Source organism: Magnolia sinica, chromosome 1 (genome assembly GCF_029962835.1).
Source record: "Magnolia sinica isolate HGM2019 chromosome 1, MsV1, whole genome shotgun sequence".
Taxonomy (NCBI): Eukaryota; Viridiplantae; Streptophyta; class Magnoliopsida; order Magnoliales; family Magnoliaceae; genus Magnolia; species Magnolia sinica.
Genome location: NC_080573.1, coordinates 43,246,580 through 43,273,101, shown reverse-complemented (window position 1 = coordinate 43,273,101; position 26,522 = coordinate 43,246,580). Strand labels below are relative to the sequence as shown.

Below are 26,522 nucleotides of genomic sequence, written 5' to 3'. Positions count from 1 at the left end.
GCCATACAATGTAAGCCCCACCGTTTCGCTTGTAAATTGCCACATTGGCATGGTTGTGCCTCTTCTTTTTTTTTTTTTTTCTTTTTTTTTATTAGATATATAGTTTTTATGAATAAAGATAAATTAAATATTTTCATTGGGCCCCACAGTGGCTGAGATGTCAATAACGTAATGTTAATAAAGGAAAGTTTCAGAAAAGCTTTGAAAAAAATAGAGAAGATTAAAAATAAATAAATAAATAAGAGGTAGGGTGAGTCCTGATATACAAAAAAAATTCTAGGCTTTTTGCAATATTGTTTTTGTTTTGCTGAGAAAATGCCAATTTCCTATTTGCAGCGTTTGAGCATTTTTACCTGCTTGGGTATTTGTCTTGTCTTGAAGTGGAGATACAGCCTCTGTAAATAACTTGTCTTTATAAAATCACGTGTTTTAGGGCAAAACAAAATAAATTGCCTTTGATTTTCAATTTTAATGGTAGATGTAATGGCCTGCTCCACCATTGCGATATTGTCCACTTTGCTGAGGCTCACAAATTTAAAACGCGTCACACCAATTAAGGTACAATATTGTTCACTTTGGGTCGCAACCATTCCGGTAGCTCGACCAGGCTCTACTCAGGCCCCCGCCCACAACAGCCCAAATGCACCCTCACGGATTTGTTCCTGCTCAATGCCACATTCCACAGAATGCATCACTTGGGGTAAGGATACTGGTAGCTCGCACAGGCCTGCCCGGCCCTGCCTACATCAGCATCTACCCGTCCATGATATTGTCCAATCCAACTGCCATCAGAGTGCACAATGGTGGTTTTGTTTGTCACTGGACACAGGCTCACCTGTTGCAAGCACAACGCGTGGCGCTTGAGCTGGCCGTTACAAATGGTATCAGAGCCGTGGACGGCTCTGCTCTCGGTGGGAGATATTGTGACATAATACTGTGACACATGTGGGCGGACGCTGAGTGGGCGAGGTCTGAAAAAAGACCTGGGCGAGATACCAGTGGTTAAAGGCTACTGTGTTGGCAGTGGGGCAGGCCGTTACAGTAGAAATCCGATGTAATAACGAATTTGGACTGTCCATTTTGCTTATCTCACTTTTATATTACCTGTGCCTTCATCTTGAATTGCCTTGATCTGATCATTACAAGGAAATTTGATGATATTGATTGTAGGAATGGGTTTAATCATCAATGACTGTCCATCTTGCACGTTCCATTTTTTATTGCATGTGTTTATTGAGAATTGCATTCATTAAATCGTTGTAACTATCTTATTAATTGCTTGGAAAATGGATGGCTCATACATACATTCGAATCACAAAAATGAGTGCATGCGTCTGATCCATCACGTTCTCTCAGCGTATCAAATAGCTACTACTCTCTTTTCCTCCTCCCTCAGCTCTTTCTAATTTTATTTTTTCTGCTTTCCATCCTCCATCATCGCTCCTTGTCGACGGAAGGAGAAGAGGAAGAAGAAGGGAGAAGAGGAAGCTGAACCGTCGGACGGCTGCTGGGCCCATTCTCGTAGATGACTTAACCATCGATGTGGCCTTCTTTCCCTCCCAAATGAACCGCCAAGGATTCAATCCCAGACTCCATTTCCGCTATCTTGATTGTTGGTGTTTTCTTCATATCCGTTCGTTCTGATTTTTAGTTCCCGGAGTGATTCCTGAAATGCTACTCGCATTCTCACTAAGATCGAACTCTAGGTCGTGCCTCTGCTCTGGAGTCCACCGATAAATCAGCGTGGCCTAGAATTAGCCACTGATAGCCGGTTGGCGGGAATCTTGGCGCAGTTCCGAGATGGGATCCGGAGAGATCCCGTTTTGTATATGCGTTGGGATTCCCGCCAGCTGCTCGCTGGAGTGGGTGGGATGTTGGGGGTAAGACGAATGGTTCTCTCTCTCAGACTAATGGCTCTCTCTCTCTCTCTCTCTCTCTCTCAGTGAAATATACCGCTGTAAATCTGCATCGGGATTCCTATAGATTGGGGTGTGCTGTGTTCATTATGTACCCTTGGGGAATACCCAATCAACGACGGCGTTAACATATCTGGTTTCAAACAGTTCTAATTTCCATTTGCTTCATGATTTCCGCTCATCCTTGGGTGATAGGAAATTGAGGGTACGCTGCAGTGTTAGCATATCTTGTTTCAAACAGTCCCAATTTCCACTTGCATCGGCATTCCTGCCCATCATTAGTTGGGGGGAAATTGAGGGTATGCTGCAGTTTTAACATCTGTTTTTTTTTTTTTTAATTTATTTTTAAGAGTCCCAATTTCCATTTGCATTGGGATTCCCACTAGTCCTCAGGTGGTGGGAAATCAAATGCGCGCTGCATTTTTAACATATCTGGTTTGAAACCTTCAGAATTTCCATTTGCGTTGGGATTCCTGCATGTCCTCATGGTGGCGGGAAATTGAGGCTACGCTGTTGTGTTTTCATATTTGGCTTCAAACAGTCCCCAGTTACATCTGCATCAGGATTCCTGCCTGTTGTCAGGTGGCGGGAAATTGAGGGTCCACTGCAGTGTTAAGATATCTGGTTTTAAACAGTCCCAACTTCACCATTTGCATTGGAATTCCTTCCTGTTCTTAGGTGGCGGAATGGAAATTGGGGGTACTGCTGCTCATGTTACACTGTTCCCTTTTACCCTAACGTCGATATTGGTAAATTTTAATAATGCCCCACTTGGAGATTTTGACTGCTAATGTGGAATTTGGTAGAAGCAGCTTCCTATGCTTGTGATTTCTGCTGTGGGATTCGTGGCTCTCTTCTTGGTACACATGGCAATGTGGCTTGTATGTGATATGAGGTATTTAGATATAGTTCATTCCTTAGGTGGAGCCCGCAGTGAGAAGAGCCTTGCCAAAAAATTAGACCAGTTTATTCATCAGATAAATTGTGAAGTGCATCCCATCTAATGAGTGGATTGCCTATGTTTTAGCCAAGGTGTGCTCAATGTGGTCTGGATTGCACAAGTGTGTTGATTTAGCATGTATGCTGAGAAGATGTTGCCTACTCATGACATACAAATGAGGGGGAAGTGAAAGCAGATACGATTCAAAATATCTTCTCCTATTTGATTTGCTTCATCACACAATAAGAATATCATCTCTTATTTCTGCTTCTTTCAGTGTACTGCTACACTTGCATAATCAAATCATAAAACTAGCATGAAGCATGAAAAGTTGAGAGTTTGGGAGCGTAGAAATACTTATGTGGAAATACACATCCCCACATAAATCAAATAGTTTGCTCTTTCGCGAGTTCGTGGAAATGTCCCATCTCCACAAAAAATCATTTCTTTCCATTTCCATTTTCAGGAAAAATCCTTGTTTAAAGTCCAGAATTTTCGTGAGAGGTATCATGAAAGATATCTTATCAACTGAGAGGTATTTCTGAAAATCTTGCAAACATATTTAATAGATATAATGTTAGAAAAGTGAACAATTTTTACTAGGAAATAGAAAAAGCTCTCTAACATCCCATTTCCATTTCTATTTCCATTTCTAGTCAAGGTGTTCTGTTTCCATTACGATATAACTGTAAAGGCCAATACGAATAGGTAACCGGCATGACCATCATGCGATACGGGGGTGAAACGGGGCAATTGGGTTTTTTTGGACTGTATCGGTCCTGGGCACAACGACCGTTAGCCCTGTAATAGTCGAAAAATGACCACTTTTTTTTTTTTTTTCAATTTAAATCCATTTTTCTCCTCACTTTTTTTTTTCACTTGTTTTCATTCCAATTTTTTTAAAAAGATTATTCTACAATAAATTTTGACCACTCTTACTATAGTTTTTAGGATTAAAACCGTCGTAGATTGAAGTGATTTGGGTGAATAGAAGCTCCGAGGGCTACTTTTTTAAAAAAATTGAAAAAGCGGTATTTATGCATTTTTTCGATTTCTTGTTCTAATGCTTGATTGTGATGTGTAAATATTAGAGACACATAACCATGTTCATAAATTCACCTGACAACTAGATACAACACTCTCACCAAAGATTGGACCGTTACACAACCATAAACATATTCAAAATAAAAATGAATACGTATTTGGAATATTTACATTATTCTGGATTTTTTAAATATTTTTTTAAAGAAGATTTTGGACAAAAAATTTTCAACTGTTATGGGGGTTGTAATGGTCATTACACCCCATATCAACCATTATGGCCAATACCCGTATCGGTAACGGTGGTGACCGTTACGGCCACCATTATCAAAACGGAATACCTTGTTTCTAGTTGTTGTTGAAAAAGGTGTTCCAAGGTAACAAAAAATTTCCACAATAAGGCCTTTCAAAAGATAAAAATTCCCACACTGAACTTTTCAGCTCTCTTCAACTGATTGTTATGAGGCTTAGAGTATATGCTCCATGCATGGCATTTTCTTGGATACCATACTTCTGATTTGCACTTCTATTGGCTAGAATCAGCTTCCCAAGAGAACTACCACCAACTTCAACTCGGGAGCATCGGAGTGTTGAGCTTTCTATCTTAATGACTATAGATTGAGCCCAACTACTTTCGACACAATCCTCCAAAGAAATACTAGGGAAATCTTTTGTAAAATTTTGCTTGAGAGGTTACCATATCTAAGGAAGATACTTTCAAAGTTGATATATATTTGATTTGAGTTTGTCCACTTATAAGTGTTGAGCTGAAAGTTATTTTGAAGGCGAGATTTGACCGAGTGAAGGTGTGGTCTTATTCTTTTCTAAACTTTGCACGGATTAGTTGAAGAAAACAACTGTTTCTTCAACCTTCTTTTGATGCAGGATGCGATGATCTAACTTAATACGATGTGTTGAAACTAGATAGTGGATTAACTAGAGTAATCAAAAGACAAAATAAAGCTAAACTACCACAAGTTAAAGAAACTCAGATTTGTAACATGTTAAGATTCAAGACACCTAACAGTCCCGCAATGTGATTTTTATGAAGTATCAAGTAATTAGGATCATGTAGAAGATATGACTCCCACTTAGCTTAAGTATTAAATCTGAACGTACATGGAATCACTTGAGTTCTATGGGTTTTGCATATTTAGGGTTGTTTTAAGGGTTAGGGAATGTAGGGAATAAGTTTAGAGTATTTAGGAAACTAGCAATTTAGGGCTTTGAAATAGGGATTTAGGATTTTGGGGATAGGGATTTGAGGGTTTAGGGTTAATAAGTTAGGAAAAATTGGGGAAATTAGGTTTAGGGTTATAGGATTTTAGGGGAATTCGGATTAAGGTTCAAATTTGGGGATTAGGGTTTGGAAAGATTGGGGATTTTGGGAATCTTAGGGTTAGGGTTAGGGATTTATATTTAGGGTTTGATAAAGGGGATCTAAGCGAAGAGGGAAGTCAAATATTCGAAGCAGGGGGGCCACGGATTGGGGCTGTCCGTACGAACATTGTTCATGCGATACTGTTCCCACGGTACCATTCATGGTTGGAGCTTGGGTTTAGTTGGGTATAGGTTAGGTCTAGGTTCGTTTAGAATCATAGAAAAGAAGAAGAAATAGAAGAAGATGATGAAGAAAGAAAGATGAGAAGAGAAGTACCTTGAGAAAGAGAAAATAAGAGGATAACTAGGGGAATCACTCTCCAAATGGCTTCACACCATCAATCCAATCGTAGGATGAATTGCTCAATCGCATGGCGAAGGAGAGGAAACTCTTTTCATTCATGGTTCATAATCATCAAACCCTAAATGGGGTCCGAACCTTTTATAGTATCAGAAAGAGACTTTTACAAAAAACCTCTCTTAGGAAAGAATTCTCATGAAAAATCCCTATCTTAAGTAAACCATAAAATAGTCCAAAAATAATAAAATAAATGACAAAAACTACTCAAAACAAATAATTCTAAACTATCCTAAACTATTCATGGCCAATAAGGTGGTCCATGATCAAGATGGGCCATAACCAAGAGTGGTCCAAAGGTCTATCGTGTGCGATCCAACGGGCTGATCGATGTGCCCATGCAATCCAACTGTCCAAACACTCCAAACAAGCAACCCAGGCGCATCTACCTAGTGTGGGGTCTTCAACGATAGCTAGGAATGCGACTTGGGCCTCGTGGGCCCCATGTGATGATCGTCTAGCCATAAATGCTCGAATGTCCTCTTCACTTTTTTTCTTTGAATTTTGTCATCTTGTGCTATCAATAAACTGATATCTTATTCTTCCATTGTTCAATTGATTCTAACTCGATCCAAGAAAGTATCCATGTAGTGATTTTTCACGCTTCCTTCAATATTTACTAGAAAATGCTATCTATTGTGAACAATATTCTGAAAAAATGTACCCTTTTTTATTACATTGAATATAAGATGCCTGCACCTGGCCCCACCTTCCAAGACTATAGCAAGGCAAATTGGAATGAAGCAAACGACACTTTCGTAGTTAAAGGATTGATGGAGCAAGCTAATATTGGGAAACACAATGCCTTGGTGTGGAATAAGGAAGCATGGAAGTCCATTAGAGATGCATTCAATCTTAGATTTGGGTTAGAATTTGATCATATCAAAATTTAAAAATTGCTACCACCTGCTCAAAAGGCTATATCACATTCTATAAACACTTGTTCAACAAAGTGGGTTTGGTTGGGATGATCATTTCCATGCTGTTACTGTTAACACGGAAGTGTGGAACCAATATCTCTTAGTAAGTTCATCAACTAGGATTTATTTTGATGGTTAGTTTGTGCATGATTTTCACTAATAAGAATCTATTTTCTTTTTTATCATAGGTGCATACTAAAGCCAAGTTTTTTAGAAAGGCAAACTTCCCTATTTACGATCAGCTAGACATATTAATACAAGGTACTTGTTTTCTTTTCATTCTGTTCATATGTTAAAAGCTTTAGGGATTTTTTATATGGTTTTTTTAAAGTTTTGGATTCAATATCAAAGCATGCATCCTTTTTCATACTTGGTTTTCATTCAAATGTGAGAATACGAAGGATCTACATATTGGAATATTGGTATTGTATTGGCTGATATGGCTGTATTGTATTTGTATTGTCACGACTCACGAGACGATATGTTATAGGGGGTTGTATTGGTATCAATACAAGTTGACGCAAGCCGATACACCCATGAAAGCCCAATTTTGAATTCTTAAAAAAAAATAAATAAATAAAATTCACTCGTCTCCTTTGTTTTTCATTTAAACCAAAGAGGAAGCTTAAAAGCTCATTTTAAGCTAGATCTAGGCCTATTTTTGGATTAAAAAAATGATTTGAATGTGATTTGATAAAGTGAAGTGAAGTGGACCATTATGGGAAAAATCAGAAAGAAGGGTACACTTCCACTTTCTTTTTGTTGTATTTCAATGTGATGGATCTTAATTCACCAAATTATGCTTGATTTGTGTTCAATTAGGGTGCATTTAGTTAACCTTCAACAAGTAAAACCGACAGACAACATTCTCATCAGGGAATGGTTTGATACACCATCATATGTATGTCCAAAATTTTAAAAAAATGGATAGAATTTTGAATATCTTATTTTTCTCTTTTATTTTTCCTAGTTTTTTCCTTAATTCTTTGGCTTATTATTATTATTATTTTTTTCCGACCGATTTAGGCTGATATGGTCCAATAAGGTCCGATGTCGATACGCGACGCCTATATTGTATCGTTTTTTAGCTAGTGCTGATACGCTCCCCGATATTGATATTCAAAACCATGAAACAATCTTTTTTTTCTTTTCTTTTTTTCCTGTTCATTAATTTTCTGATAAATTTGAGATTGCGATGGAGATGAGAATCCTAACATCTTTTCTATCTAGAAGTGTGAATTTCTCAATCTTTTTGAAGATTTTTGTTGTATACTTTTCTTGTAGTTATTCATCTATAATGAGGTAAAATGGAAAGATCCCATAGTATTGCAGTTTTCTTTTCTTCTGATATATGATATCAAATTCTGTGTCAAATATATGCAATTGTGAATTCATTGCATTCAGTGAATTAGAAGATTTTCAGAAATGTTCTGTTCTGTTATCATTTCTGCAAGTTTGATTGAAATTCTGAGTTTTCTGTTTCCTTGTATTCAATTCAATGCTTCGTTTTGAATTGTGTTTGAATTATGAGTTTTCTGTTTCCATGTATTCAATTCAATGCTTCATTTTGAATTGTGTTTGGAATTTTATTTCCTTGGTCTACTGTATGATTTTCGATTATTCCTACTATTATTTGTTTTCTACTATATACATCAATAAGATACATTCAAATCTTCACTTCTATGAGAAGAAATCAATTTTCTGGTACATGGATTTTAAAGGATTTTAGATGTGGAATGTTGCTGCAACTGGAGTTCTTTGCATTGTGGAAGTGGCACAAACATCACAACTGCAAGGAACGGAAATGAGCCTAAGAAAATAAGAAGGAAAATAATTCTATTGGTCCTTCAGATCTTTGCTTCCAAAAGATGACTAGGAACATCAGTTTCAAGAAGAAGAAGAAGAAAAAGAAGAAGATGATGTCACGCCCCGAACTCGGAAACCGGGCTCACAAAATTCCCGATCGCCGAATCCGGCGCCGACAGCCTCCGTAGAACTCCGTTCTCGGATCCTGATACCCATTCACCAGGTTCCGATCCTGGGATACTACAAGGAGGGTTTCAAATTATCAGTCTGATTCATAATGAGCATAACAAAAGCATAACCCACAAACAATAACCACAAGAACACCACCACAAAATCCACTATGATCAAAAACATTTGAGTACAATGCGACTGAAAGGGGAAAATACAATGTAATAAAAGAAACAAAACTCCAGAAGCTCGGCTGCACACTCCAATACGGCGAGACTAAGGCTGCGACTGCGTCCTGGTGTCACCTGCACGCATCAATCGTGCATAAGCTTATAGAAAGATTAGAGGGTGGTGTGAGTATGTGCGCAATATAAGGGTGCTCAAAATGCAAGGTCAGAGTAATGCGGAATCATGTGGATGAGTACATGAATGCAATCAGCCGTACCAAGGCTATGTGGTGCAAGATGTGAATGCCATCGGCCATAACACGGCCATGCGATGTGAAATGCAACTTAAGCATGCCAATCCTCAACATGTATCAGTACAGTTCTCATTCAGGATAATCACCGGGGTTCAATACACTCCAAATGGCACTGTCGCTCTCCTAGCCGCACAGTCCAAGTGAGCGTAAGAAACCTCACTATCCGCCTGATCAATAGTCTGCCAATACCTATCCGGCACGTCGATAGCGGACCCATTCGCGAGCTGGTCAAACTCAGCCTAGTATTGCCCCCTACCCTCGGGCGAGTAAGGCCACACTCCTTTCCAACCGACCACGACACAGTGGGAGACGCGGCCTCCTGGTATTCGGCCCTCATGCGCTCGTACATCCACTCGGTCTCGACGTTGGAGTCATCCTCTGGTACCATCGGGTTTAGGGATTTTCACCCAGGGACATCTATGGCGCCCGTATGCTATAAACAGTATTTTTGGTATCCACTCCATCCATCCACGATGTGTCTGTGGAGGATATGACCCTGATGTCGCTAGGGCATACAGTAACTACAATCACACAATGCAAGTGCATGAGTCACACTACCAGTCATGCAATAGTCCTGCGTAAACCATGCGCTCATGCAGGGCAACTCCGCCTATCGTAACAGTCTGCCCGAAGGCATATGCTATGATCAATCACTCCTCATACCAGTCATACATATGATGCGTATGATAATAAGTCATGGATCTATACTAAACATGCATATAGGGATGGGCTCTGCGTATCATAGAGATGGGCCTAGACGGCCTGCAGAGTATAAGTATGGACCTATCAGTGGGCCTTAAGGAGTGTGACAATGCGGACATTTAACCAACATTATCCTTACAATGTGGATGTCAAACCAACATTGTTCCCAAGGCATAGCCCGCCATAAAGTACCATTACACAAACCATAGGAAATCACACATTGCAATGGACCAATATACATCTCATTAGGCCTCGACCCATAGTTCTCAGATACATCAAATGGGCTATCTCATATGGGCCTTATATAAATCAAGTGGGCCGCATTAGTGGGCCTTATGTACATTGCAATGGGCCATAACCCATGGGCCTTTAAATACGTTAAATGGGTCGAATCACATGGGCCTTATGTATATACCAAGGTGGGCCTCAATAATGGCCACAAATACACATCCAGGTGGGCCTCAACAACGGCCACAAGTACACATTAAGTGGGCCTCAACAACGGCCATATGGTGGAACAACTTGGATGCAACACATGCATCATGGTGGGGCCCATAGAGGCCCACCATCATATATATATATATATTATATATAATATTAATATATGTAAATATATACAATATTATATATAATAATAATATAATATTATATATATATACATATATATATATATATATATATATATATATATAAATATGTATGTATGTATATCCACACACACTCACACACGTGCACACACACCCACATGCATACACACGTGCACACACACCCACATGCATACACACGTGCACACACGTGCACACTCACGTGCAGCAGGGAGGGGTCCCACCGTCCAGGAGGACGGTGCGGACGAACACATACATCAAGTAGGCCCCACCGTCCGTCTGGACGGTGGGCATGTAACACATGCATCACTGTGGGTCCCATGTGAGGCCCACCATAGCGTTTATCTTCCATCCGATCCGTTCATAAGGTCACACGGGCCGGGGTGAAGGGGAACAACAAATTTCAGCTTGATCTGGAACTTCTGTGGACCCAGAAAGGGTTTCAATGGTAGAGTTCAATTCACACTGTTTCTTGTGATGTGGGCCGCCCGAGCGTTGGATTGGCCTGATTTTTAGAGGGGGGTCCACGTCAGATAGTGGCCCACCAAATGGGCGGTGTGGATACAAAATATACATCATGGTGGGGCCCACGGATGGAGCCGTGGGTCCCTGCCTCGTGGCCGCCCGTCACTGCAGCAGCAGCGCTGCTGCTGCTGCTTTAACGGCTCTCTCTCTTTCTTTTTTTTTTTTTTTTTTGTTTTTCCACGGTTTTTAGTAGATGGGGCCCGCATCGACAAGATCCAATCCGGCCATGGGTCCCTGTGACTCGATACAGACCTATAGAGTCCAAAGTTGGGCTGTTTTTTTATACAGGAACATAATGGAGTAAATCGAAGGTAGGATCGCTATTCCCTATGGTATGGCCCGTTTGATTTTCAGATTGGTCCCAAATTTTGTCTCAACGGGTAAAATAATCTGGGAAACGGGATGGACGGCTTAGATTATATGCATACTTCAAGGTGAGGCCTGCATGAGTGGCCCACCATTTGGCTAGCTCGTTTGTACCGCCCATGTCAGTGTATACTCCATTGCTCGGCCACCAATAGCACGTCCAGCGTCCAGGCTGGACGTTGGACGGCATAGGATTACACTTCATTGTGGTGGGTCCCGCGTGGATGTGGCCCACTAATCACCTGTATACACATAGTATATATAAATATCCTATATTATATATAGTATATATATAATATATATTATATTATATATCATATATATATTATATAAAATATATCACATAATAAGAAGGGCATTGGGCCCATTTAACAATGGATGGTGTGGATCTTCACCATCACAATGCAAGGGAGAGAGAGAGGGAGAGAGAGGGAGAGAGAAATTAGAGAAGCGGTGATGGAGAGGAGGAACCCCGCCACTACGGGCCCTCCATTGATACAACTCATACATTAAGTGGGTCCCACAACAAGTGGCCCTTAAAATTTTAAAACAACGGTAGATCACCCACCTTTAAGCCTCCTCCTTTCTCCCTTGGCTTCAAATGCACCTTGCCTATGCCTTGGATGGTGGATGATGGGGGATTAATGGTGTGGATGAGAGATGGGATGGTGTAGATGGATGATGGAAGGTGGACCACACTTGTGGTTTGGGAGAGGAGTGTTGGACGTGAGAGGCTTGGGTTGCTTGGAGAGATATGAGAAATGAGAGAGAGAGAGGGGTGATATGGATGGGTGAGGTGTGATGGGGGATGGTTTGGGTTGAAAAATTGTAAAAGGGGTATGTGTGATGTTGAAAATGGGAAAAAGAGGAGTGGTGAGGTGGAAAGGGGGGTAGACTTTTGAGAGAGATGGAGATGGGTTGTTGCACTTGAGGTATGGGATGCTTTAATGGTTGATTGATGGGACTTATAGTAGAGATTCCCTCGAAATCTGCAACACGCGGTGTTTCTTCGGAATAAACGCAGATCGGCATCTTCTTGCCTGGGTATCGGTTCGGTGCGCAAGTTACGGCGTTGGAACTGCGGCGACGACGCGGTCGCTATGATACAACTTTCGGATCAAGCTGATGTCGGTGTGCGGGACCTGGTTTAGGATCGTGCGCAAACACCGAATACGGTGCGAAGGTTGCCGAAATTTGACCGGAAGGACCGCGGAAGCCAACGGAACAGTACGGATTAGGACACGGGTCTTACAGATGATGATGATGATGATGACTGGATGCCAAGTCAGATCTGGTGGAGAAGAGAACCAAGTATTACTGATCTGTTGAAATGGGAAGATATTGGTTTGCAGACATCACTTTTTATCTAAATCAACAAAAACAAATCATATTCAGATATCTGTGCATCTTTGTGTCTATATTTCAATTTGAATCCTCATATTTAGTTGATAACAGTATGGTCTAGTGAAGATGTTGAAGTGATACTTTTTTCCTTCTGGGATTAAACTGTAGCATGTGAATGCAGCATATAGTGTTAATTTGCACTCCACTTGTAGTTTTAATGCTTGGACCATTAGACTATGTGGATTCGCAGGCCCATGGCCCACCGTTCTAACATGTTCTGATTTTGGGCTGTTTGTTGCAAAATTTGAGGTTAAATGTCAGTGATCATATTTGCCATTTGTGGAAGATAGGGGGGCTGATGTGGAAGATATGATTGGAGATTTTGGGGTATTTAATAGATTTTCTTTTGTTATTTAAAACCAAATCTTCATTGGTGTGATTTTGTTATTGTAAATAAATTATAGATTGATTTAAAATCAATGTAATAGTTTGTGTATTTTCATTGAAGATTCATAGGGATTGTCTTTAGGGTCTATAAAGGGGGCGGTGCTATAGGAGGTAGGCATTCCACATTTTTTTACATTTATGAGTTTTTGTGTAAGTCTTTGTAAGGAGAATTTTAATTTTCATTGAAGTTGCTCATTCCTTGCTACTCAAACATTCTTGGGGGCATACTCTTGTCCATTCTTGCGATCCAAGTATTGAAATCTCATAACATTCTTGGGGGCATACTCTTGTCCATTCTTGCGATCCAAGTATTGAAATAACTGGGTTGCACTATTTTGGAATCAAAGCAGGTGCTTGTTGGGGGGATTTTGATTCCACATCATTCCCTAATGGTTTCGAAGGGGTGACGCATGAAGAATTTGTGTAAGTAATCCAATTGATCCATGTACTCATAGACTGTGTTTTAAATAGCAAATAGCATGTAGTGTAGAATTCACCCCTATGAAGTGTGAGGTGTAAGTAGCGTAAGCTACATGCTACTTCTAAATTTTTAATCAAGGTTGCGCTTAGTTGCACCAATTTCATGATATTTTGGACCAAATTAGACTGATTAATAATAAAATTTAACAATATTTCATTATATTTGTTGCAACTAAACTTAACCTAAAATAATATAGGGTAATGATTAAGTGTAAATGTAAAGAAAGCAATGAAACTGATTTAATGCTGTCACTTATATTCATAGTTCAAAAAAAAATGCTGTCACTTATATTATTTTTACTAAAAGCAGTGAAAAATTAACTAATTTTATTGAAAATAAAAAATGTAACAAATCATTGAAAGCATCAATTGATTTTAATGTTGTAGTTAAAAAAATTTGTAATGTGAGCTACATAACGTGTAGTGTAGTTATGTAGCATGTTGCACATTAAAATTATCATGTAGCGTAGGCTACACATGACTTGAGCTATTTTCATGAGCTATGTAACATTAAGGCTAAGCTACGCTACGTAGCGTAAGCTACATGCTACGCAGCGTAGCTATTTAAAACATTGCTTACAGAGTGAGTAGATTAACTCATGCTATGGTAGGTAATCTCACCAATCAAGTGGGAGAGCTCCAGTGTAGAGGGATCTAGATACTGAAGTTGGAGCACATGGGCACTAGGGGAAGATTCCTACCAAGGTCCTAACCAACAACGGTCAGCCCCAACTTGTGATGATACCAATGATTGAACTCTTTGATTGTTGCAATGTGAAAGAGAGTCTGAAGTTAAGGTAAAAAATTCCTAAATTCCATAGTCGTTTGCATGCTGGTGACTTAATCAATTGGCCTAGCAATGTGGAAAAGGCGTCAATATAAAGAAATTGCGGACAATCTGAAGGTTAGGTTAGGTATGAAGTCCTTCAGTCACACGTTAGCATGTTGGAATGATTTCTAAGCCGAAAAAATCTGTCAGGATAAGGAAAAAGTAAGTTCTTAGGAAAAGATGAGAAAAAAAATTAAAAGGAAGATCCTAGCAACGACTTATGCCTGTGTCTTTATCAAGATGTCACAATCTACGTTAAGGAAAGAAATTAATAAATGAATATACTAAGGAGTTCCATACATTGACATTGTGGCAGTGTTTCTTGAGTATGAAGACCAAAAGATTTCAAGATATCTTAATAGTCTTAATTAGGACATTAGAAATAAATTGTTTGTCTACAAGGTATTTAATAACGGTAATGGTGGCCATAGCGGCCACCTTCATTACAATAACAATACGGGTCATTTCGGGTGTTACAACCTTTATATCAAAAAAAAAGAAAAAAAAAAAAAAGAAAGAAAAAAAAATGCATTAGCCCCATAATGGATCGTTAACGGCCTTTATGGGCCATTTTTTTCCGTAATGGCTATTACGGCCCCGTGATGCATAACAATTCCCACTGTCACATAACGACCATAACAACTATTACATAGACTATTTTTTAATACCTTGTTTTTTAAAAGATGTATTTAAAATGTCTAATGTATGTATACTTGCAATGAGATAATTAGTTGGGAACTTGGGAGACGATTTGGTGCCTCACAAGAACTTTCATTAACAATGGAAAACATGCTAACTTCTCACGTAAGGCAACCGCTAAGCCATCCATATGTTTAGGGATGATGGGCTAACATCCAACATTGAAGCCAAACACCAACCTGGTGGGAGGTGGTTATGGACAAGGGGTTAGTGCAGCCAAGGCGGGGTAAAACAATACTCATTTCTAATGCTTTAAGTGTGAGCAACTAGGATGTATTTCTTTTCATTGCCTGAACATCAATCCGCAATGAAAGTAAATTTTCTTGAGGAAGGAGAATTGTTTATGACAGTTCTGATTGTATGAAAGCCAAGGATGGCACAAAAATATAAAGAACATGTATATGAGGATGGGGCACATAGTGGGGAGAATGTAACAAATGTGTATGGTGATAGGGGTGAGTAGATGGTTATCCACTAGAGTGCTGTTTATGCCTCGGGTGATTGATGAGGGATAATGGTTGAGACACAATACTTTTGCACCACTTGCACTTCTGGTGGGAAGATATGCACGATTTTGGTAGATGGGGAAGTAGTGAGAATATTGTCTCACAAGATATGGTGGATAAATTAAAACTGAAAGAACATAAGCAGTTACATCCATGTCAAATTTGTTGGTTTGAAAACAAGGGTGAAGTCTTTGTTAACTTCAAGTGCCTACTTTCCTTTTCTATTGAATCTAGGTGCAAGGATGATGTGTGGTGTGATGTGGCCCCATGGATGACTACCACATTTTGTTAGAGAAACTATGGTTGCGAGATTGAGATATGGTGCATATAACTTAGGTTAACACTTATTCTTTTGTCAATGATGGTGTTAATAACACATTGCACCCAATAAAATAACTCCCAACGGTCTAATCTGATAAAGAAAGGGTAAACAATTTCCTAGTGTAAAGAAGTATGAAAAAGAAAGGAAAGGGACATTTGTCGTAGTTGTTAAAGAAGAAAATGGTTGGATGTTCCACCTCTCATGTGAAAGCACCCTCGTGAACATCAAAACTTGGTGCCTAAGGATCTCGCAGTTGGGCTTCCTCCTATGAACAATATTCAACACCATTTGACTTGGCACTAGGTTTGAACTTGCCGAATCTTTTACATTACCAAATCGGACAAGCCAAAAGTCGAACTCCTACCAATTGAATAGTCCAACAAAAAGAAGTTCAAAAGAAAGAGAGAAAAAATAAGCAAAAGAAAGATATCAAAGAGAGTAGAGTCAAGTACTGAGATGCTACAAATGAATATTATTGCAAGAAGATATATAAAGAAAGTGACTTAGTCATGGTTTATCTCCACAAAGAAAGATCTCCAAGGTTAACTTACAATAAGCTCAAGTGTAAGAAGATTGGTCCATGCCAAATCAAGAGGATGTTAGGTGCAGTGTTTAAGTATCGACGATATCGGCTGATAAATCCCACGATATATCTTGTATCCCACCTCTGCGATACGAACACACAAGTAGTGGGATATATCCCACATGTTCGATCTGGTGAGCATTTTTGATTTTCGAACATTTTTTTTCTTCTAGAAATTATGTTAAATAAGAAATTGTTACAAATCTACGATTTTTCATGCAAATAGTTATGCTTTCAAGATTTGGGAGATGGGCTGAGTTGCAAAAAATTGAAAAAAAAAAAATCAAAAATTCCCAATTTCTTGCAAATCGGTTGCAATCTTTGTTTTCAAACATAAAATCAAACATGTATGTAACCTGATCTAGTGATTCTTCTTTTGCTTTTGAATATATTGGTTGTGTTTCCACATGTCTTCTTACATTTATAAATTGTATAAATAGACTTTGAATATACTTGCATCTATTTAGATAGACAACGCTTAGATTAGGACCTCATACAAAGAAAACCTTTTATGTCAACTTGTTTTTTGTAATGTTTTGATTTATAAGTGTGTATTGATGTCTTTTTTAACAATAACTGAAGTTTCATTGAAAAATTCAACCAATTTCCCAATGTTTCCCCATGTTTTCAAGAACAACGATACGTTTTGCGATACAACCGATATATCCCATGTGATAACCGATACGTATTCATATCCCAAGGGTGCGATATGTAACACAATACTGATATTTCAAACACTGGTTGGGTGACAACACCCAAGAGATTGAATTTTCAGATATCTTGGCGACTTTCAATATGGTGGATTTGTTCAAGTACTATGGTGAGCTGTTTGACGTACAAGATGAAGTCATTATTGATATGGATAAATGTCTCCTAAAGAGAAAGAAGCAACAAGTATTGCCCATGAAGGCCACTAACACTCGACGGGGCCAATATAGCTATACTTGGTGAAATGGAAGAGCAAGACTTATTCTATATGCACATCGATTATGGGTGATGAATTAAAAAGATTGGATTGAACCTCCACTATTTGTATGAAATGTCCAACTCGCTGGATTCAAGTTCTTTCCAATTCGGAGGCCCACCATAGGGCCTAACATCTGTTGATTTTGGATTGTTTGTTCAAAATTTGGGGCCTAAATGCTAGAGACTGCATTTGCCATTTGTGGAAGATATGACTAAAGATTTTGGGTGTATTTAATGGATTTTTTATTTATTTTATTTTTTGTTATCTTAAATAAATTATAGATTGATTTTAAATCAATCTAATAGTTGTGGGATTTCATTAAAGATTCAGAAAGATTGTCTTTAGGGTCTAACCTCTAAAAGGGGAGGTGGTGTAGGAGAGGTAGGCATTCTATATTTTCCATGTTTATGAGCTTTTGTTTTTCTTTGCAAGTAGTTTAATTTCCAAAAAAAAAATAATTCTTATTCTTCTCTTCTCAGACATTCTTAAGGATGTATTCTTGTTCATTCTTGCGAGTCGGGTATCAAAATCTCATTGATTCAATAACCCAACCTCCTCTTATTTTTTATTTTTATTTTTTTTTATTTTATGGAAAAATATGAAATAGCTCATTGATGTTACCATCAACTCAGTTGTATACCTTTCCATTGTGATTTACAATGGGATTTGTGCTCAACGATCTATGGATATGGCTTGTAGGATATACACTTGATATTAATGTGTGATATGGCCATATGGGTGTCAAACCTTATGTTCTTGACTCTCTGGGTATGGGCATCTATTACAACAAAAGACTGATTGTGGTGGATCATTAAAATTCAAAATTCAAGATATGTGTATGGTGAGGAATGGTTTCTACTGATGAGTATAATCATTCATCAGGTTAAAACATTCCCTTAGCAATATCATGTGTTGAATTTCTTGCTCAATTGGTGCGCTTCACCACAAATCCAAAATAATTGATAATTTAGAGTTCAAAATCCCAACAAATTCTAGGTTTCAATTTTCAAGTGTTGGGAAAGGGAGATCCTTACTTTTGTCCAGCTATTCAAGTATCTGACTTAGGCACCCCAGTTTTTTGTTTTGTAGTATCAAAGTCATTGATCACTCCCATTTCCAAGTATTAACAATTCTAGTTGTCCCACCATAATATATTGATTGCTAATGTGGAAGTGGCTATAGGCTGCTTCCTATAGTTTCAATGCTCCAAATTTCCTTGGTACTCTTGCAGAAAGCTTGTCCGTATGATTGTACTTCAAGTTCATGGTAATCCATGGACATGCACCTACTTGTGAGTCTTGTGACCTAGAAACAATTTGAAGTAAACACTAAGGGCCTGTTTGGATACCGCCAAATAAATTACTTTTTCTACTTAACAGCAGCAGACAAGTAACTTTTTTGAGATAACTAAGTTTGGTTTATGATCAATTATAAGTAGTTTTTTATTTTTTATTTTTTAAATTAAAGTTAATCACTTCAGTTTAATAAGTAGAAATCAAGATAAGCTACTCAAGGCATAAGAAACTTATCTAAATAACTTATGATCCAAACAACCCCTAAACATCTGGAAAGCTATGTTTTCGTCGCATTTGTTTTTTTTTTATTATTATTATTTATACGACTCTTAGGTAATAAACTTTAAAACTTTATTAATCTCAAACTGACAAACCCCAAACTCACACTTTCACTTGGATAAAAAAGGGAAGACTATTCATTTAAAAAATAAAAATAAAAATTCGTGTAAGTATTCTTAAGTGACTTAACATAATGTAGGGGCATTTTCACACTGGGCTTGAGTGGGGTCGCCTGTGGGATGCAGGGGCATACTCGGGGTGGGTGCGGCCCACAGAGGAGGTCTCGTGTTCGAGACTCCTCACCAGGGGTGATTAATGCATATTTCACACCGGGCTCAAGTGGGGTAGCCCGTGGGATGCGGGGACACACTCGGGGTGGGCGGCCCATGTGATTTGGGGCCCACGAAGGGGGTTCGGCCGAGGTCTTAAAACCCATGAGATGTGGGGCCTGGGCTATGAGAGAAAGGGATTGATTTGCCATACTCTAACAGTTCGAGCTTTTAGAGCAAGTGGTTAATTGTCCTGCATCAAATTTGGTATCAGAGCTAGGTTGGTTTCGGGTTCGAGACTCCTCACCAGGGGTGATTAATGCAGGGGCATTTTCACACTGGGCTCGAGTGGGGTTGCTTGTGGGATGCAGGGGCACACTCGGGGTGGGTGCGGCCCATGGAGGAGGTCTCGTGTTCGAGACTCCTCACCAGGGGTGATTAATGCTCATTTCACACCGGGCTCGAGTGGGGTAGCCCATGGGATGCCGAGACACACTCGGGGTGGGCAGCCCATATGATTTGGGGCCCACGAAGGGGGTTCGGCCGAGGTCTTAAAACCCATGAGATGTGGGGTCTGGGCTATGAGATAAAGGGATTAATTCGCCATACTCTAACAGTTCGAGCTTCTAGAGCAAGTGGTTAATTGTCCTGCATCATAACACCTATTGCATGAACCACTCCATTACACCCTGCATTGTTGACTTCTAAGTTTTAACATGCATATTCTGCCTGCTTGTCAAGGTTAAATCAATACATGCTTGTGATGTTATGAGGACATGAATAACAATATGGTCATTTTGTGTATTGAAGCTCTTTCTTTCTCAAAGAATAGTTTTCTAGTCATTTAGGATTATGGGTTTCTATCCTTGTGAGTGTTCTTGATGCATCTTTTTGGCAATTGGTTTCTATCATTTCTTGCTAAACCAAATGAAAATAATTATTACATTGATGTGTATCTAATTTTAATGTTCCTACCTGTAGGTGTTGAGCCAAAAGTTTCTATCTCACTGGAAAGCTTTGATCAAGTGCAGGTGTGGTTTTGTTATTTCTTTAACTCTGCTTGAAAGCAACTGATCTTATCTCTCTTCATGAATTCAAACGACGGAATCTTTTTATTTCCTTCATCTTTTCCTTTAATCTACGAACTTTGCCATTTTGCATTCAGAATGCTTCTGATTTTGAACTTCCAGATTTGTTACAAATGCATTAGGCAATGTGATACCTGGAGTCTGTGGTGTTCATAATCGACGGCAGGTTAGGTTCTCATTGATAAACATTATATTGTAAAGTGGCATTCATGAACAAATGCACAATGATTGGCATTCTAAATTGATCAACTCGAACAAATTTCTGTGCTGACCCTAAAGATGGGAAACAAATTACATAGTACCAGTTTTGAGCTCTTGCTTAATTCCAATCTGTTTTAAGGATCCCAAATAAATTCAGGTTCTAGAGTACCATAGCATTTTACCCACCTCAAATTGAAATCACTTGTTTTGAAATATCTTATCCATTACTCAGTTTGCAGCATGCATGACATGGGCAGTCTGTAACTGTTTCCAATCTGATATGTCCAGTTAGTCTACAATTCAATACTGGCAGAATTTGCTGGCCATTGATTGGTGAGGAGAGGGTTCCAACTGAAATGACAGTTCTGCATTTTGACACTTCACAGAGGGAGGGAGAGGGTTAAGGATTTCTTTAAACATGTTCAAGTCGCCACTGTTTGTCTTACTACTTTTCACCATGCCATTTGATTCATCAGCTGGTTAAGGATCTCTTCAAACAAGTTCAAGTCGCTACCGTTTGTCTTACTACTTTTCACCATGCCATTTGATTCATCAGTTAAGGATCTCTTCATGTTCAAGTGGCCACTGTGTTTTCTTACTACTTTTCACAATGCCATTTGATTCATCAGCTTGTTTTGAAAGGTTTTTTGGGGTCCATCTGGTATGGATCTGTTCAAATAAGCTTTGTTTTGTCTTACTTAATGGCTTGTACTGCTTTTCACTGTGCCATTTCGTTCATCGCAGTTTTGAGTGTTTTCAGAATGCCCTGGGAAAGGAATTATGGTATTTGGTGTGATCATCCACATGTGTATAATCAAATGCTTATAAAAAGCAACAACACTAACACAGAGGAGTCTTTTTATTTTTGCTGCTCTTCTACGGTGATTTGATGGATTCATGGATTTAAATTTACCTGCATTTGATTCGATGTTTTAAGGATGCAGGGGCCTATAGTGGTCCTTTTGGTGGTCTTGAATTTTGAAGCTTATCACCTTTCAAAAAAATAAAATAAATAAAATAAAGAAAGAAAGAAAGAAAAGAAAAGAAGAATTGAAGTTTATAATATTATTTTGTGGGGTTTGTGGGGTTTTGTGGGCCTGATCTATGGCATCCCTAATGAAACGTTAAATAGAAGTGATTGATGAGGGAGAGATGTTAACAAAAACAAATGCAGCAACTGAACATTACTGCAATAGCTCCGTGATTCAGAAGAAGATTTGAATGCAAAAGTTACTGCAATAGCTACTTCAGATTATGTTTTGTATTTTAAAGTTACCACCAACAAATAGCACAAACAAACTCTTCCAGGTCCATCCTGCAAATCACTTTGGTTTATTGCAAAGGCTGGTTCAATTGCAACCTTTGTGAAGCATAAACCAGCAAGTGATCACAGTTTCAACAATCTTCATGCTGTAAGAAATGAGTTTCCTTTATCTTTGAATTTTGCTGTCTGATTCCATACGTAGATTATTGTTAATAAACCATATGCATATGATCTTAACAAAATCCAAGAACTACCCACGCTGAATTTTTTGTGCTTCTTCCATCCAATAGATTTTGCTATCCATTCACATTGATGATTCTATTTATATTATTGTAAGAAATAGGGCATTCTCATTTAGGGGCCGTTTGGATCTTAAGTTGCTTAAGATAAGCTACTCATACCACAAGTAGCTTATCTTAGTTTCTACTTATTAAGAAGATAAGTATGTTTGGTAAACAACATACTTATCAGCCTCTCCTCTCTTTCATCTCTCTTGATGCCTCTGTTCAGCAACTCATGAAAAGTAGAAAAGCTAAAAAATTAACCAAAGTGATCAAGTACTTAAAGTTACTTATTAACTAATCATAAACCAAACGTACTTATCTGAAATAAGTCCCGTATCTACTGTTGCAAGTGGAAAAGTAACTTATTTGGTGGTATCCAAACGGGCCCTTAATATAAGCTTTTGCACTTTGTCCCATCTCCCATAACCGCAGCAAAGTAGATTGGAATGAGCCTTCTTAATTGGAATATTGATAGAACAAACTAATATTGGGAAAAGGATCAGATACAGGGTGGACTAAAGAAGCTTGGAACTCTACAAGATATGCATTCAATCTTGGTTTTGTGGTTCAAAATGATTTGCAACAATTAAAGAGTCATTATAAACTGCTTAGAAAGCATGATCTCACTATACAAACTCTAGGACAGATGATTGTTGCATCAACTTTTAATGCAACCCAAGTTTACTAGTTGGTATGGTCCGCTTGAGCGTTGGATTTGCTTCATTTTTGGGCTCATCCCTTAAAATGATATGATAAAAGGGATGGATGGCATGGATAAATAGACACATCACAATGGGCCCTCACACATATCTGCCCGGAGTTAGAGACGGGTGGGGGTAGCATGCAATCTGCTTTTGACCATCCGAAAGTCCCACCCGCCCCAATCTGTGTGGGGGCTAGCATGATGTATCTGTTATCCAAGCTGTCCATCCCTTTTATCAAGTCATGTTATGGTATAACCTCAAAAATTAGGCAAATCCAAGGCTCTAATGGACCATGCCAGAGATGACTCTTGCATTTAATGCAACCTAAGCTTACTATTGGGTGTGGTCCATTTGAGCGTTGGATTTGAGAAAAGTGATTAACGGCATAGATAAACAGATGCATCATGGTGGGCCCCTGTGGGCCCCCACACAGATCTGGCCTGTTCTTGTTACATCCAGGTCCTGCCCCGCCTCACGCACGCATTAAATACTCAGGGGGCATTTGGCGTGGGGTATTAGATGGGATAGAATTGCATTAGGCCCTATGCGATTTCATCCCACATCTGGTGAGGATGGGTGTCACGACCCTAAATCAAGTGTTGGTAATCCATGATTACGGGACACCAAATTTTGGTTGACAGCCTCCGTAGAACTCCGATTTTGGGACTTGTGACTATCACATCCTAAGTCCCATAAGCGGGGCTCCATAAGGAGGATTTCTGAAAGTAAAGACAACAAGCAGGTATGTCTCAAAATTTCATCATATTCAACATATATGGTTGTGTACAACTGAGCACATCAAGGTAAAAAAGGAACATAAACCATGTCATATTTACTATATCTACTGTACATATTCAGGGTATTACAAAACAAAAAAATATATACACTGATATGTATAACACAAAAAGGACAACTGAAGTCCGTAGCCTCTACTCCTGCAGCTCCTTACTCTCACTTGTAACAAAGAAATAGAAAGAAAGCTTGAGCACAGTGAGTGCGTGTGTGCAGTGAAAATGCATGTTTCATGTCATGCTCCTCTAATGCACATCTTTTCTGGCTCGATAACAATAAAATAAAGATACAATGCCTACTCTTTCAACGTTTTCATAACTTTCCACATTTCTCAATTGGACCACCAGGGTCTAAAACAGAGGTGGGACTCGCATATGATAACTACCCACTTGTGTAGACTTTTCCACCGTGGTCAACTACAGAGGTGGGACTACATAGTTCATGGGCCGAACTAGTCTAACCCACTTGTGTTAAACCTCACTATCTGCCTAACAGCGAGAACTAATAAGTCGCCTGATAAAACGATAGTGGACAATTTACGAGCTTATCACACACAACCTATATTTGCTTGCCCATAAGCAGGTCAGGTCAAACCTCTCAACCAATCGATACACGTCGGTAGGAGTCGCTGCCTACTTTGGTATTTCGGCATTTCAGCGCTCTGTTTTTCCACCCGGTCTAAGTATTGGTCGTTCCCACTGGTACCAATCGGGGTTTAGGGACTTTCACCCACGGACCCTCTAATCATGTCCTATCGAATTACACATTTCTGGTGTGGTGTCCAACTCAAGTTATAACAAAGTATGTTTTATCGCATTTACAATTACCATATGCACAAGTCCACATACAAGCACAATATGTCATGGTTTTCAAAGCAAACATAGGACGACCTTCCTCATGTGATCTTAGGACGACCTTCCTCATGTGGTCTCCTTATATATTTAAGTTCCACATTTAAATTCCTCTTAAGGGTCTTATGTAATACATCATGCATCTAGACGGTTTACATACTCATCATAGACACATCGTGTGTCGCACCACAACCCACTATGATCACCATATCAGGATATGAATCATGCACTCTCAAACATACAATGATACAACAACTATGAGTCATGCATATGATATGCACATGACTTAGCCAATCTAATTCCAAGCCGGGATTTATTCTGCTATAAGACTTCCTGCTACAAGCATGCTTTTTCTCAAGAAGTAACTACATTCAAAAGATGTAGGATATTTCTTTGAAACAATTTATCAAACAGATAGCGGGCGGATGTAAGGGACAAAGAGAGAACCCATTAGAACTACGTATGACTTTCATCTACATCAACCATTAATAACCTAGTGAACTAACGTAGAAAATCCCATTTCATCTAATCAGCCATAACCTTAAGAAAGTCCAGCAATACCCTAACGAATTTAAATTAGCAAAGCTAGTCTTCTATAGGGTTTTGAAAGAAAATCCAGCAATCTATTAACCCTAAATACAAATCCAGCAAAAACCCTAACCCTAAAACATAAAAACCAGCAATTCTTTAACTTTAAAACAGAAATTTCAGCAATCTTCTAACCCTAAATGAAAATCCAGCGAAACCCTAACCCTACAACAAAAAATCTAGTAATTCTTTAACTTTAAAACAGAAATCCTTAACTCTAAAACAGAAAACCCAACAATTCTTTAACTTTAAAATAGAAATTTTAGCAATCTTCTAACCCTAAATGAAAATCCAGCGAAACCCTAACCCTACAACAGAAAATCCAACAATTCTTTAACTTTAAAACAGAAATCCCTAACCCTAAAATAGAAAATCCAGCAATTCTTTAACTTTAAAACAGAAATTTCACTCTTCTAACCCTAAATGAAAATCCAGCGAAACCCTAACCCTAAAATAGAAAATCCAGCAATTCTTTAACTTTAAAACAGAAATTTCACTCTTCTAACCCTAAATGAAAATCCAGCGAAACCCTAACCCTAAAATAGAAAATCTAGCAATTATTTAACTTTAAAACAGAAATCCCTAACCCTAAAACAGAAAATCCAGCAATTCTTTAACTTTAAAACAGAAATTTCACTCTTCTAACCCTAAATGAAAATCCAGCGAAACCCTAACCCTAAAACAGAAAATCCAGCAATTCTTTAACTTTAAAACAGAAATCCCTAACCTTAAAACAGAAAATCCAGCAATTCTTTAACTGTAAAATAGAAATTTCAACGATAGGGTTTTGAAGAGAACCTCAACGTACACATATACGTGCTCCTAATCTATACACTCACTTGGAACTATCAAAGGATTGACTTGCAATCTCAGCTTCTATTTCCTTTTCTTTTTCTCCTTCTTCTCAACTTCACATTCAACAAGAAAGAGTGTTGAAAAATAAAATCCTGCAAGAGGGTTTTCATATGTGTGGACTTGAAATTGGTTTTAAAGGGTTATGGGATGTGTTGTGATGATTTTGAAAAGGTTAAGCTATAGTAGCAATATAATAATGTTATTTAAGTAGTTGGAACTAACGTATTCTAAGGAGTTTAAAAACATCGAGGTCATTTGAGTATGTTTTCTCAAAATATACATGTACATATCTATGCATAACTTACACTCCGGGTGTCCTATTGACATGCCGTTTTCGCCATTAACTCCGTAACTCGACTACGGTTACAATGGTTAGGCTCTCGGACCTAATGGATTTTGAAAACTCGATGGTGGAGCTCCGTCAGATAAAATAAGGACATAATTGTCATTTCTCAGATTGTTTAATTTTAAGTCCATATCTTAAATTCAGATATCGGGTTAAAATACGGCTTGCGGCTTGATAACAGAACAACATTATGATTAGGTCAAAACATTCTCGAGGCCAATGGACCTATAGTCAACGGCTATCTAGTGTACAAACCAGATTTCGGGGTCATGGGTCTTACAATGAGAAAGGTTGGGATTAGGTGGGATGGAATTACATTTA

General features: G+C 38.6%; 1 long non-coding RNA gene across 1 annotated transcript; it reads left to right on the top strand.

Annotated features, from left to right (window-relative positions):
• Nucleotides 1-1,560: 1,560 nt before the first annotated feature.
• LOC131247142 (uncharacterized) lies at nucleotides 1,561-20,582 on the top strand. The gene is made up of 4 exons (XR_009171551.1): nucleotides 1,561-1,880; nucleotides 3,323-3,391; nucleotides 6,744-6,816; nucleotides 20,210-20,582. It is a non-coding gene; the product is annotated as an uncharacterized LOC131247142 (long non-coding RNA).
• Nucleotides 20,583-26,522: the final 5,940 nt, after the last annotated feature.